An 11,636-nucleotide genomic window follows, 5' to 3' on the forward strand; every position below is an offset into this window, starting at 1 on the left:
ACACGTGATGAGTTGTTGCGGCTATGGACCAAGATCCATTCAGCAAGCAGCAGTTTCTCATACTTGTTGTTTGATTGATCCATTCAACTACAAGAGTGCACGTCTCTGTGTCGCGGACATGGACCAAGATCAGCAGTTGTTTGGTCCATTCAGCTCCGGCTCATGCGTCTACTTCGAATGATGATGATGCTTTTTACAAGTGCCAGTAGTAGCTTGAAGGAAAGAGCCTCATGTTGATGAAAATAGAATGATGCTAGCATCAATTTTGAAGCAGCAGCAGCAGATCTAGCATCAATTTTGTTCTCTCTTAAGGTGAATAGAGTACTCAGCTTCTCTTTGGTTGAAATTTTTCTCATAAATAGGGGGTTATATGTTGATGATAAATCATGGTTGTTGAAAATAGTCTCGCAAGAGGTGAAGAACCAAATCCATTGTATATTTTATCTGTTCTTTCCCAAACCAAACACACACTTAGATACAAACATCGCGATAACTTTGACCCAGGGAAAAAATGTTGGAAAATATACCCCGGTAATTGATGTGTAAATATCATGATAATATACACACAAAAGAGCTGATAACTCACATACAAATATCACGGTAATTTTGGACCCTAGGAAAATGTTCTTGAAAACATACCCTGATAAATTACGTGAAAATAATATGGTAATATATGAAAAACATACCCGATAAATTACATACAAACAACGCAGTAACTTTTACCAAAGAAAGAAAAACGTTGTTGAAAAACATACCCGGTAACTTATATGAAAATACCATGGTAATATACGAACCACCTATCCGATAACCTACTTACAAACACCACGGTAACTTTAACCAAGGAGGGGAAATTATTGAAAAACGTCATTGATAACTTAAGTAAAAATAGCACGGTAATATATGAACCACATGCCCGATAAGTTACTTACAAACATCACGGTAACTTTGACCAAAGGGCGGTGGGATTGTTAAAAACATCCCCCGATAACTTATGTGAAAATAGCACGGTAATTAAAGAACCGTGTACCTGATAACTTACGTACAAATACCGCGGTAACTTTGACCAAGGAGAGAAAAAGTTGTTGAAAACATACCCCCCTCCCCCTGATAACTTATGTAATAATAGCACGGTAATGCACGAATTACATACCTGATAACTTAAGTACAAACACCATTGTAACTTTTGACCAAGGGGGGAAAATTGCTGAAAAATATAACCCCGTTAACTTATGTATAAATACCACGGTGAATAGCATACTACAGGGGTGGTAACTTATGTAGCCGAGGCATATTAACTTTTGACCCAGAAAAAGAAGTCGTTGGAATATACGTACCAACATGGGATATAGTTCCGAAGATCTCGTGGCGACGAATCTTTTATGTGAAAACGGTTTTGCATCAGATCGATGGTTTGAGGTACAAAACATTTTGAATTTTGAGAATAAGAAGAATCTAAGAGGACATCGACTTTTTTATGCTCTAGTGCATACATACATATGCATGTAGAGAAGGTGTGAGAACAATGTTTATGCCTCCGGTAATTTATGTGAAAATACCATGGTAAGTTGCATACTACATGTGTGATAACTTATGTAGCCGAGGCGTGGTAACTTTTGATCTGGAAAAAAATCCGTTGGAACATACCAACATGGGATCTAGTTTTGAAGATCTCGCCGTGACGAGTCTTTTATGTCAAAACGGTTTTTGCATCGGACTGACGGTTTGAGCTACAAAACATTTTGAATTTTCGAAATAAGGATAATCTAGGATGAGATCAACTTTTTTGTCTTCTGGTGCATGCATGTAATTAAAGTAATGAATGCCCATGAAAGAAAGATGATTCATTCTAATGCAATTATGCATGTAATTAAAGAGGAAAAAGAAGGTGTGTGGTAGTTTTAGCTATGTGGCACACGTGTGCCAAATATCATAGTCCTATATGTATCTAGTGGTATGCATGTATGGACCATGCATATAAAAATCCAATCAAAAATATATAATATTCTTTCTCTGCGAAAAATGTCTGAACATATGGCATCCACATATCACGTAGATCATCATGAACATGGTGATTCTAGTGTTGGGACACACGTACAGACATATCCGCCTTGGTGGGAGTGGGAACAAAACAAAGTTTAGCCATATTCACCTTGGTGGGAACAAAATAAAGTTTATCCAGTGTGGAGCTAAGTCATGAATACCTCACACGAGTAGCCTGTTTTAGACCATATCTAGAATGCAATAATAGGTAGATACGTCTTTAATAGATGTACAAAATTGTCAACCAAAACAGTGGCCAAGCACCATTGTATGTTCCAAACTTAAAGAACTGAGTTCTTGCAAGATATGTCGCGCGGCAACCTAATTGTGTATTTTCGGCAATGGAGCTAGTTGAAAGACTTACCTCCCGATGAACAGATAGAAAGAAATGCAATGACTAGTATATGAGGCATAATCCGAGGCAGTCATCACCTCACAACACTATCAATTCTGATAGTAGCTACACTAGTAGAAAAAGGACCTAATGTGAGACACATTAGTGCCGGTTCGAACGACTATGCATTAATGCCGATTCGTGTTGAACCTTTAGTACCGGTTCGTGCCACGAACCGGTGCTAAAGGGGTGGTGGCAGGCTGGCGTCAGGCCGGGGCCCCATGATCACCTTTAGTACCGGTTCGTGGCACAAACCGGTACTAAAGGGCTAACCTTTAGAACCGGTTCATGCCATGAACCGGAACTAAAGGGGTCTAACCTATAGTCCCGGTTGGAGACACAAACCGGGACTATAGGGCTATTTTCAAACTCTACCCCCCCCCCCCCCCCCGGTCCGTGTATCACCATTTCAGTTTTGAAACAATCAAAAGAAAATGATAAAAACTTCAGAAAATAAAATCCTCCGAGAGGTAGTTATATTACTACACCTACTAGTTATGAAAATTTGAAAACTTAAATTTGGACATGTTTTGCAAAAAGTGTAGGGAAAATGTAAAACGGCTATAATACGATGTCGGAAAAAAACGTATAATATATCAAAAAATTCAGCACGAAAATCCGCATCCGATGGAGACCGCCTACAGCCTGTTTGCAATTTTTTAGAATCCTCAAATTCCAAAAGGAAAAAAAAGATATGGTCAAATTTCAGTTTTTTTAAAAAAAATTGGTTAAATCTGGTCAAACTACTTATTCAAGAAGTATTAATGTTACTACATAATTATTCAAGAATATTAGTGTTACTAAATAATTATTTCAATTTTTTGAATTTTGGTCAAATCTGGTCAAACTATGGTCAAAGTGTGGTCAAACTATGGTCAAACTTATTTAAGAAATATTAGTGTTACTAAATAATTACTGTTTTTCAGAATAATAGTTTCAAACTCAAACGGTGAAACGTGTGATCTAATGCTCAAGCTAAACTGCTGAGGGTTAATAGGATTGACAACTTACATTTGTCAGGAAAACAACAAGTGCAGACTTGGAATGTAGGGGGAATAGAACTCCGAAGTTAAGCGTGCTCAGGCTGGGGGAGTGAGAGGATGGGTGACCGGCCGGGAAGTTAGGCGATTTGGAATGAGTGATCCACACTTGAGCAGTTAAGAGAGGTGATTAGAGACTAAATCATTAAATAATTTAGAAAAAATCAAAATCAAAAAAAAAATTCAAAAAAAAACCTTTAGTACCGGTTGGTAACACCAACCGGTACTAAAGGTCCCCCATACCAGGGCGCGAGCTCACGCCACGTGATGGCACTTTAGCGCCGGTTCATGCCGAACCGGTACTAAAAGGGAGGGGGGGCTTTAGTGCCCACCCTTTAGTGCCGGTTATGGAACCGGCACTAAAGGCCCTTACGAACCGGTTTTAAAACTCCGTTTTCTACTAGTGCTAGTTAGACAAGTGTATCAAAGCCGTATCAATTTTGATGGAATAAGTTTAGAGTTAACCTTCAAGAGACTACATAGTGTACTATAGCAACCATAGAATCACATCGTAAGAGAGATAGGCGTATCTAGACCTAATGATATAGTTATCATAGTGAGAGGGGGGGGGGGGGGATAATGATGCATGGGAGTTGGGACTTTGGGAGAAGGAATAGTTGTACACACATATAGTGGGGAAGGCATTGTGCATTCCACCTTTTCATTTGACCGTAATGAAAACCATCATTTCAGATGAGAGAATAGCAACCACCATGGCTGCTATCACTATTTTCCCATTAAAAAATATAATTTTTGTGGAGCTACCACACCATTAATATTTTCAGCTTCCGTGTACCTACTCAACGTTCCTTGGATTTAGTAGCACTGTCACTGCTCCACATATATTTCCTACTATCATTCATTTTTGTTGGCCCACTATGTTGGTTACGCATCTCCCTTTTCTGAATTCTATAAAGCGCAATGGTCTAGTAGAACAAAAATCAACATATTAGTTTAGCTGGGTGCATCATTTGACAAAGATCCTGGAAACATACCATTCAATTTATCATCTAGAAAAAAGACCATGTATTCTCGTCTAGGTATTCCTCATTTAGCTTATCTAGTTAGGCATGGAAGGCATAGGGAACCTGTAGACAACTGTTACTTGCCTCAGAAGGTTCACTCACACATACATGATGGCAGATCAATCAACCGCCATGTTCAGCATGACTACGTGGAAAAGTACGCAAATGATGACACATCGACCGACTGCGGTGTATTGCTCTTCATTAGCTTCAGTGGCGACACACATGGATGGATGCATGGTTCATCAGTAATGTATTTCTCAAAACTGTTCAATGTTGCGCTTATTTGATAATCCGATGTGCAAGAAATGTCTATGAAATTAGAGACAAGTAGTTTAAGGAAACACCAAACTATGATTATTTTTTGGATAAGCTATATTATCACAATACACCACAATGCCGAACACCTCCTTACAAGGACTGGGACTTTGGGAGGAGAACAGTAGTTGTATGCGCATATAATGGGGAAGGGAATTTTGCATTCGACCTTCTCATTTTTATCGTAGTGAAAGCCACCACTTCCGACGAGGAACTCAACCTATATCACCATGTTCTCATAAATTATATGATTTTGTGATCATAGACACAACTACCACATCATTACTATTTCCACCTCCTATGTACCTACGAAATGTACCCCTAAAAAAATGTACCTACGAAATGTTCCTCGGCTTCACTACGTTCCTCACTCCTACCCCTAAAAAAATGTACCTACGAAAGGTATGCATCTCAACTTCTCTGAAGTCTATAAAACACAAAGGCCTAGAGGAAGAATAATCAATATATTCTAATTTACTTGTCTGCATCTATTGACGAATATCTTTAGAAGGACGTTTGATTTATCATCTATGATGAAAAGACCACATATTCTCCTCTAAGTATTGCTCCTTTGGCCTATCTAGCTAGGCATGGAAGGCACTGGGAACTCCTAGACAGTTGTTATTTGCCACACAAGGTTCACTCAAAGACCTGTCAGGGATACAACCGGCGAGCAATGAGGGTGGGAGAGGGACTTGGTCGGGGAGGCACAAGCACCAGGTATGTGAAGAAGAACACTTTTGCTTCGGTACACCCCCCCCCCCCCCCCCCCCTAAACACAAGAAGGACCGAGATTGCTCGATACCCATTCGTAATCAGGGGCATGATGGCCATATCCTATATACCTAAGAGATTCATCCCCACTACTTGATTTATCTCAACATGCAACCCATCCACATCATCACACATGCCACATCAGCGATTCTCTTGCACTTTTCCAACCGTAACAGCCATGCATGGTCCCCTCCAATAGTAACACCCATGCATGTGCGCCCTCATAAAAAGGGCATTTTTTAATTAACAAATCTGCCATGTCATCCAAATAAGAAACTAACAAATCGTGGAGTAGGCATCGAAGCGACCTGCCGTTTTCTTTTCTTCATATAACTCCACAAAAGCTTTTTTTATCTACCAGGCAGATCTAGAGTTTTCTTTCGGTCGATTGCAAATTCCTTTCATCTTCAACTTCGCCACTACACCTTTCTCTTCGTCTTCTGGCATAATAGTATATAATAGGTAGGATTATAGTTTCTCTTCGTCCTGCAGAGCGATCTTACTTTTCTGATTGTATTTGCGTGACCAACACCGATGCCTGACATTGAAGGTTGTTGAGCATGATCCGGCGGTGTGCAATACCAGGTTGAGGCACATGCGCGGTTGAAGGACATCCTCGCAAGCAGGGCACCATTGACTTACTGCCTAAGCTCCAGCAGGTGCGCTTGGTCGTGGCCAGTAGGCCTGGTCGATCTGGTAGATGTGAAGATTGAGCCTGCCGTGCTCGCGCGGCTATCCAGGCGCAAGACGGTGACCGTGGCGTCCTCGACCACCACGAGGGAGGCCGCCGTCGAGCGCAGCTGCAAGGACGGGCCAAAGACATCGCACCTCCGGGGACAAGTTTTTGTTGCAGACTTGGGCGATCTACAACGAGAACGACAGCCAGAATTGGGGGGCTGTCACCGCCTACCGTTCTGTCAAATCAGCCACCGCTGGTAGCTGCCCTATCGAGCATTGGCGCCTACAAAGGATCTCTATGGTAATGGTACGGCTGTGTCATTGTAAGTCTCCCAACCTATCACAGTACATAAATCAAAGGCATGTTGAATTCGTTACAAATCACGAGGTAGGTAAATGATCTCTCACAGTCTCACCTAAAATAATCTCTATGAGCATGATCCATTTTTCAGCCAAATTATTGAGAATAATGTAAATTAAGGTAATACTATTATTGTGGTATTCTGCTGCGGGAGGAGCTCATTGGTCTGAGCCTCACGTTCCAGGTAAGTCCATTAGGTATACCTGCATCCAATTCTGCTGTGATGTTCAAGCTGTAAAGCTAGCATGGTAGGAATCAGATGTGCAGGTGAAATGGTCATCTCGACTAGAATGTATGCCAACTAATTTAATATGAGTGAGTATGTAAATCATTTTTACTACCAATAATGGTTCTTTGCTGGTAAAGCGAATAGCTAGCGATATCGCCATATTGTGCCTCGGATGTTATGGTTTCAATCATATACAGTCCTCGGCTGCGGGGGTTACTAGACCATTACGTTAATAGTTTAGCACATGAGGAAAATCTAATTTTTAAGTATGAGAAATCCCATTGAATTAAGCATGATTGCGACACAGCACTCAATAAATTATATATGTTTTGTAAGTTTTCAATTGTCACTGCATTACGTGATTTCTACAATATATATAGTCCTATTGTAAATATCTCATTGATGATAGGTCATTTTATCCAGTCCTATATACATATCTATTCTCGCCTTACACACCTTTTTGAGTGTGTATGATCTACCACATCACATCTATTTTATCGAAACTATCATGGTATGCACTAAAAATTCTCCTTAACAACGCACGTGTCTCATTCAAATAGTTGATCACCGTTACCTATATTTCTTTTAACATGAGAATATACCAACTCCATATGCAACCATGTATGGGAAAACATCCATTTCAACTAGCATTCATTGGGAAAAATCGTCGTTTTATAAAAATTATATTCAATAATGATTCTACAACTGTACAATAATCAAATGATTAGGAATATCTGTTTTTATTTAACTTTCGGTTCATATTATAAATCTAAATATACATGTTTCATACAACCAAATATAACTGAAATATTTTGCAACCAATTCCCGCAGCAACGCACGGGGTATCATCTATTTATTGAAAAAAGAGGCCACCCGCCGCCCGCCCCACCTGCGTCTTATACGTAGACGAATACATTCATACAGAAACAAAGGCCAAATCCTATTTGGCGCCTTCTGCGCCCGATACAGGCGTTTTCACGAACGGGGGCACAGCCCCCTCCCTTTCCTTCGCTACTAACGGGCCGGCCCATCTGTTTCTATATAATGCAAAAAAAGGGCGCTACAGCGAGGATCGAACCTGCGACCCCCTGCTTAATGAGACATTGCAACAACCACCGCGCCACCTAGACAACTATGTAAATTAGCATATTTTCTCCCCTTTCTTCTTGCATCTTTCCTTTTCCCCTTTTTTTTCAATTTTTTCCAAATCCGAGAAATTTTCTTTCTTCACGTTTTTTTTGAAATATTTGTTTTGTACAAATAGATCTTCATTGCCGAAATGGAAAGTTTTATATGCATTTGATCGATGAAAAAAACGTTGCGTCACGTGCAGCCAATGTTTTAGTGTTTTTTTCTCCGGGAAAATCCCAGGAAATCCATCGAGTGCCGGAAAAGGATGCAAATTGGCGTGCGTGCTGTCGATGTTGATGAGAACGTGTGGAAAAAGTTTCTGGCCATTTGGCAGTGGTGAAAAAAAATACTCCTTCGGAACCCCCCTTCGGAAGACCGAAACGGTGCTAGTTGCACATGGTCTACGTGATCGCATGCATGCAATTGCACCAGACTGTGCAGACATGTGGGCACGGGAAACGTAGGCCACCACGCAAGGTTGGAACGAAATCAGACACCAAACGAACGTTGCGTCACGTCCGGCCACTGTTTTAGGTCTTTTTCATCGGGAAAATTATGGAAAATGTATCGACCGTCGGAAAAATATGCAAATTGGCGTGCGTGATGCCGATGGTGATGCCAGCGTGTCGAAAAAGTTTAGGGCCGGTTGGCGGAGTCGAAAGAAAAACGTACTTGGAACCCCCTCCGGTAGACCGAAACCGTGCTTGTATCACATGGTGCATGTGATGGCATACATGCAAGCGCACCAAATTGTGCACACATGTGAGCACGACCAACGTAGGCCACCACGCAAGGTTGGAACGAAATCGGACACCAAACCAACGCCGCGTCACGTCCGGCCATTGTTTCGGGGCTTTTTCATCAGGAAATTCGTAGAAAATGCATGGACCATCGAAATAATATGCAAATTGGCGTGCGTGATGCCGACGGTGTTGGCAGCGTGTGGAAATTTTTGGGGCCAGTTGACGGAGTTGAAAAAGAAAAATACTTCGAAACCCCCTCCGGTAGACCAAAATGGTGCTGGTTGCACATGGTCTACGTGATCGCATGCATGCAACTGCACTAAACTATGCAGACATGTGGGCACGGGCAACGTACGTGACCACGCAATGTTTGAACCAAATCGGACACCAAACTAACGTTGCGTCACGTCCGGCCACTATTTGAGGTCTTTTTCACCGGGAAATTCGTAGAAAATGCATCGACCGTTGGAAAAATATGCAAATTGTTGTGCGTGATGCCGACGGTGATGCCAGCGTATGGAAAAAGTTAGGGGCCAGTTGGAGGAGTTGAAAAAGGAAAGTACTTCGAAACCCCATCCAGTAGATCGAAACCGTGTTGGTTGCACATGGTGTACGTGATCGCATGCATGCAAGTGCACCAAACTATGCACACATGTGGGCATGGGCAACGTAGGCCACCACACAAGGTTTTAACGAAATCGGACACCAAACTAACGTTGTGCCACGTCCGGCCACTGTTTTAGGTCTTTTTCACCGGGAAATTCGCAGAAAATGCATCGACCATCAGAAAAATATGGAAATAGTCGTGCGTGATGCCGACGGTGATGCCAGCGTGTGGAAAAAGTTAGGGGCCAGTTGGCAGAGTTGAAAAAGAAAAGTACTTCGGAACCCCCTCCGGTAGACCGAAACCATGCCGGTTGCACATGGTGTACGTGATCGCATGCATGCAAGTGCACCAAACTATGCACACATGTGGGCACGGGCAACGTAGGCCACCATGCAAGGTTGGAACGAAATCAGACACCAAATGAACGTTGTGTCACCTCCTACCACTGTTTCAGGTCTTTTTCACCGGGAAAATTGTGGAAAATGCATCGACCGTTGGAAAAATATGCAAATTGGCGTGCGTGATGCCGATGATGATGCCAGCGTGTGGAAAAAGTTTGGGGCTTGTTGGCGGAGTCGAAAGAGAAACGTACTTGGAACCCCCTCCGGTAAACCGAAACCGTGCTGGTATCACATGGTGCACGGCATAGCATACATGCAAGTGCACCAAACTGTGCACACATGTGGGCACGGCCAGCGTAGGCCACCATGCAAGGTTGGAACGAAATCAGACACCAAACCAACTTTTCTTCTCTCTAAAATCTTTAGGTCTACCATTTTTCGTAACGTCACGGCCACCCTTTGACCGGCCTTTCTTAGGTGCACCCTTCGTTGAAACTTTCTCAGCATCACGTATACCTGCTGCACCTTCTTCCGCTTGAATTGCCTGCTTTGCAAGTAGAGCACACCTTCTGCGTCCTATGAGTTCCTCTTCCGCGATCTTCTTCCTTGCTATTATACCGTCTAGGCACTTCATCAATTCATCAAACAAGAAGGGATCATTTGCTGCAACATGAGCAGCTTCTGCTGATTTTATGCTCACTTGACTGTACTGTTCTCTCTCCTCAGGCCCAGACCAACCCCAACCAAAAAGATCACTCTTGCGCTGCGCTGGCAACCCATCTCTCGCATCTTTCAACAATCGATGGAGGACACAACACTTAGTAGAGATCCAATCTTTGGCCAGTGCAAGAAACAAAACTGAAGCAGAGAGAGCACTAGGATTTATGTAGAACTAGAATTTATTTGTTTTCTTGGTACCAAACACAATTAAGACCACTCTAGAACCACCACCTGAATGGCGAGCGTGCAGTGTAACTGAACACAACATCCATCTAGTGATGAATGGCAAGTACAGCACCACCGTTGTACATCTGAACACAGGTGAAGACCACATGAATTCCTAGTGGGGACTGAACCGGAAGTGGACAGTGAGTACCTGACGGATCCGCGGCGGCAGACGAGTTAGGTCAACGTCGGCGTCTTGGACGAGTGTTGTACGCGCCGTGAGACGTCCGGACGGTTACAGGCGACGGACGCGGCGTCGTTGCGGAAGACGGCGACGTCCAACTGTCCAAGACGTGGCCGGCCACTTCCCTAACCGCCGACCGCGACGTGGGAGACGACGGGGTTGGAATCGCTGGCATGGGAGATCGGGATGGTTAGAGGCGGCCGTCAATGCGGAGAACGGCGACGTCCAACACCGGGCCGGCCACTGGCGACGGCGGTCTTCCACTCCTCAGCCCACCCGCGACGATCCAGATCAGCCGCCGCGTGATCGCCGTGCGGCAGGCCAGATCGATCGAGTCCTCGTGCAAGTATTTTTTTCCTCTACTCGGGTGGCAGGCCAGATCGATCGAGTCCCTCTACTCGGGCGGCAGGTGTGATCGATCGAGTCCTCCTGCAGGTGGGTATACGTTTTTTCCGTATGACCCTTCTGCCCTTCTACGTTTTGTTGGGGAGGGGGGGGGGGGGGGTACCGAAGCACTAATCGAAGAAGAATTTGAATTTGTTTTTATCTGATCGATCATCCTTCATGGTCTATAGCCTTCTCTTACGTACCATTACAAGTTTGCAACCAAGGGCAGTATTTTGACGTGTTTTCCTGTTCGAGGGTCCAGCCTGGCGGAGGTATATACAGTCACTAACGTGATAACAACTTTGCCTTCTTGTAGCATGAATGATGAATGACTCATCGTTGTACAAATCCAGTCGGCGGCAGCATCGCGATCCTTAGTAGTTTGCTTAGATCAGTGGAATGCATTTGTGCATAGTTAGTTATCGATGGGTATCCATGT

Source organism: Triticum urartu, chromosome 1A (assembly GCF_056163025.1).
Source record: "Triticum urartu cultivar PI428250 chromosome 1A, HENAU_Tu73, whole genome shotgun sequence".
NCBI classification, from domain to species: domain Eukaryota; kingdom Viridiplantae; phylum Streptophyta; class Magnoliopsida; order Poales; family Poaceae; genus Triticum; species Triticum urartu.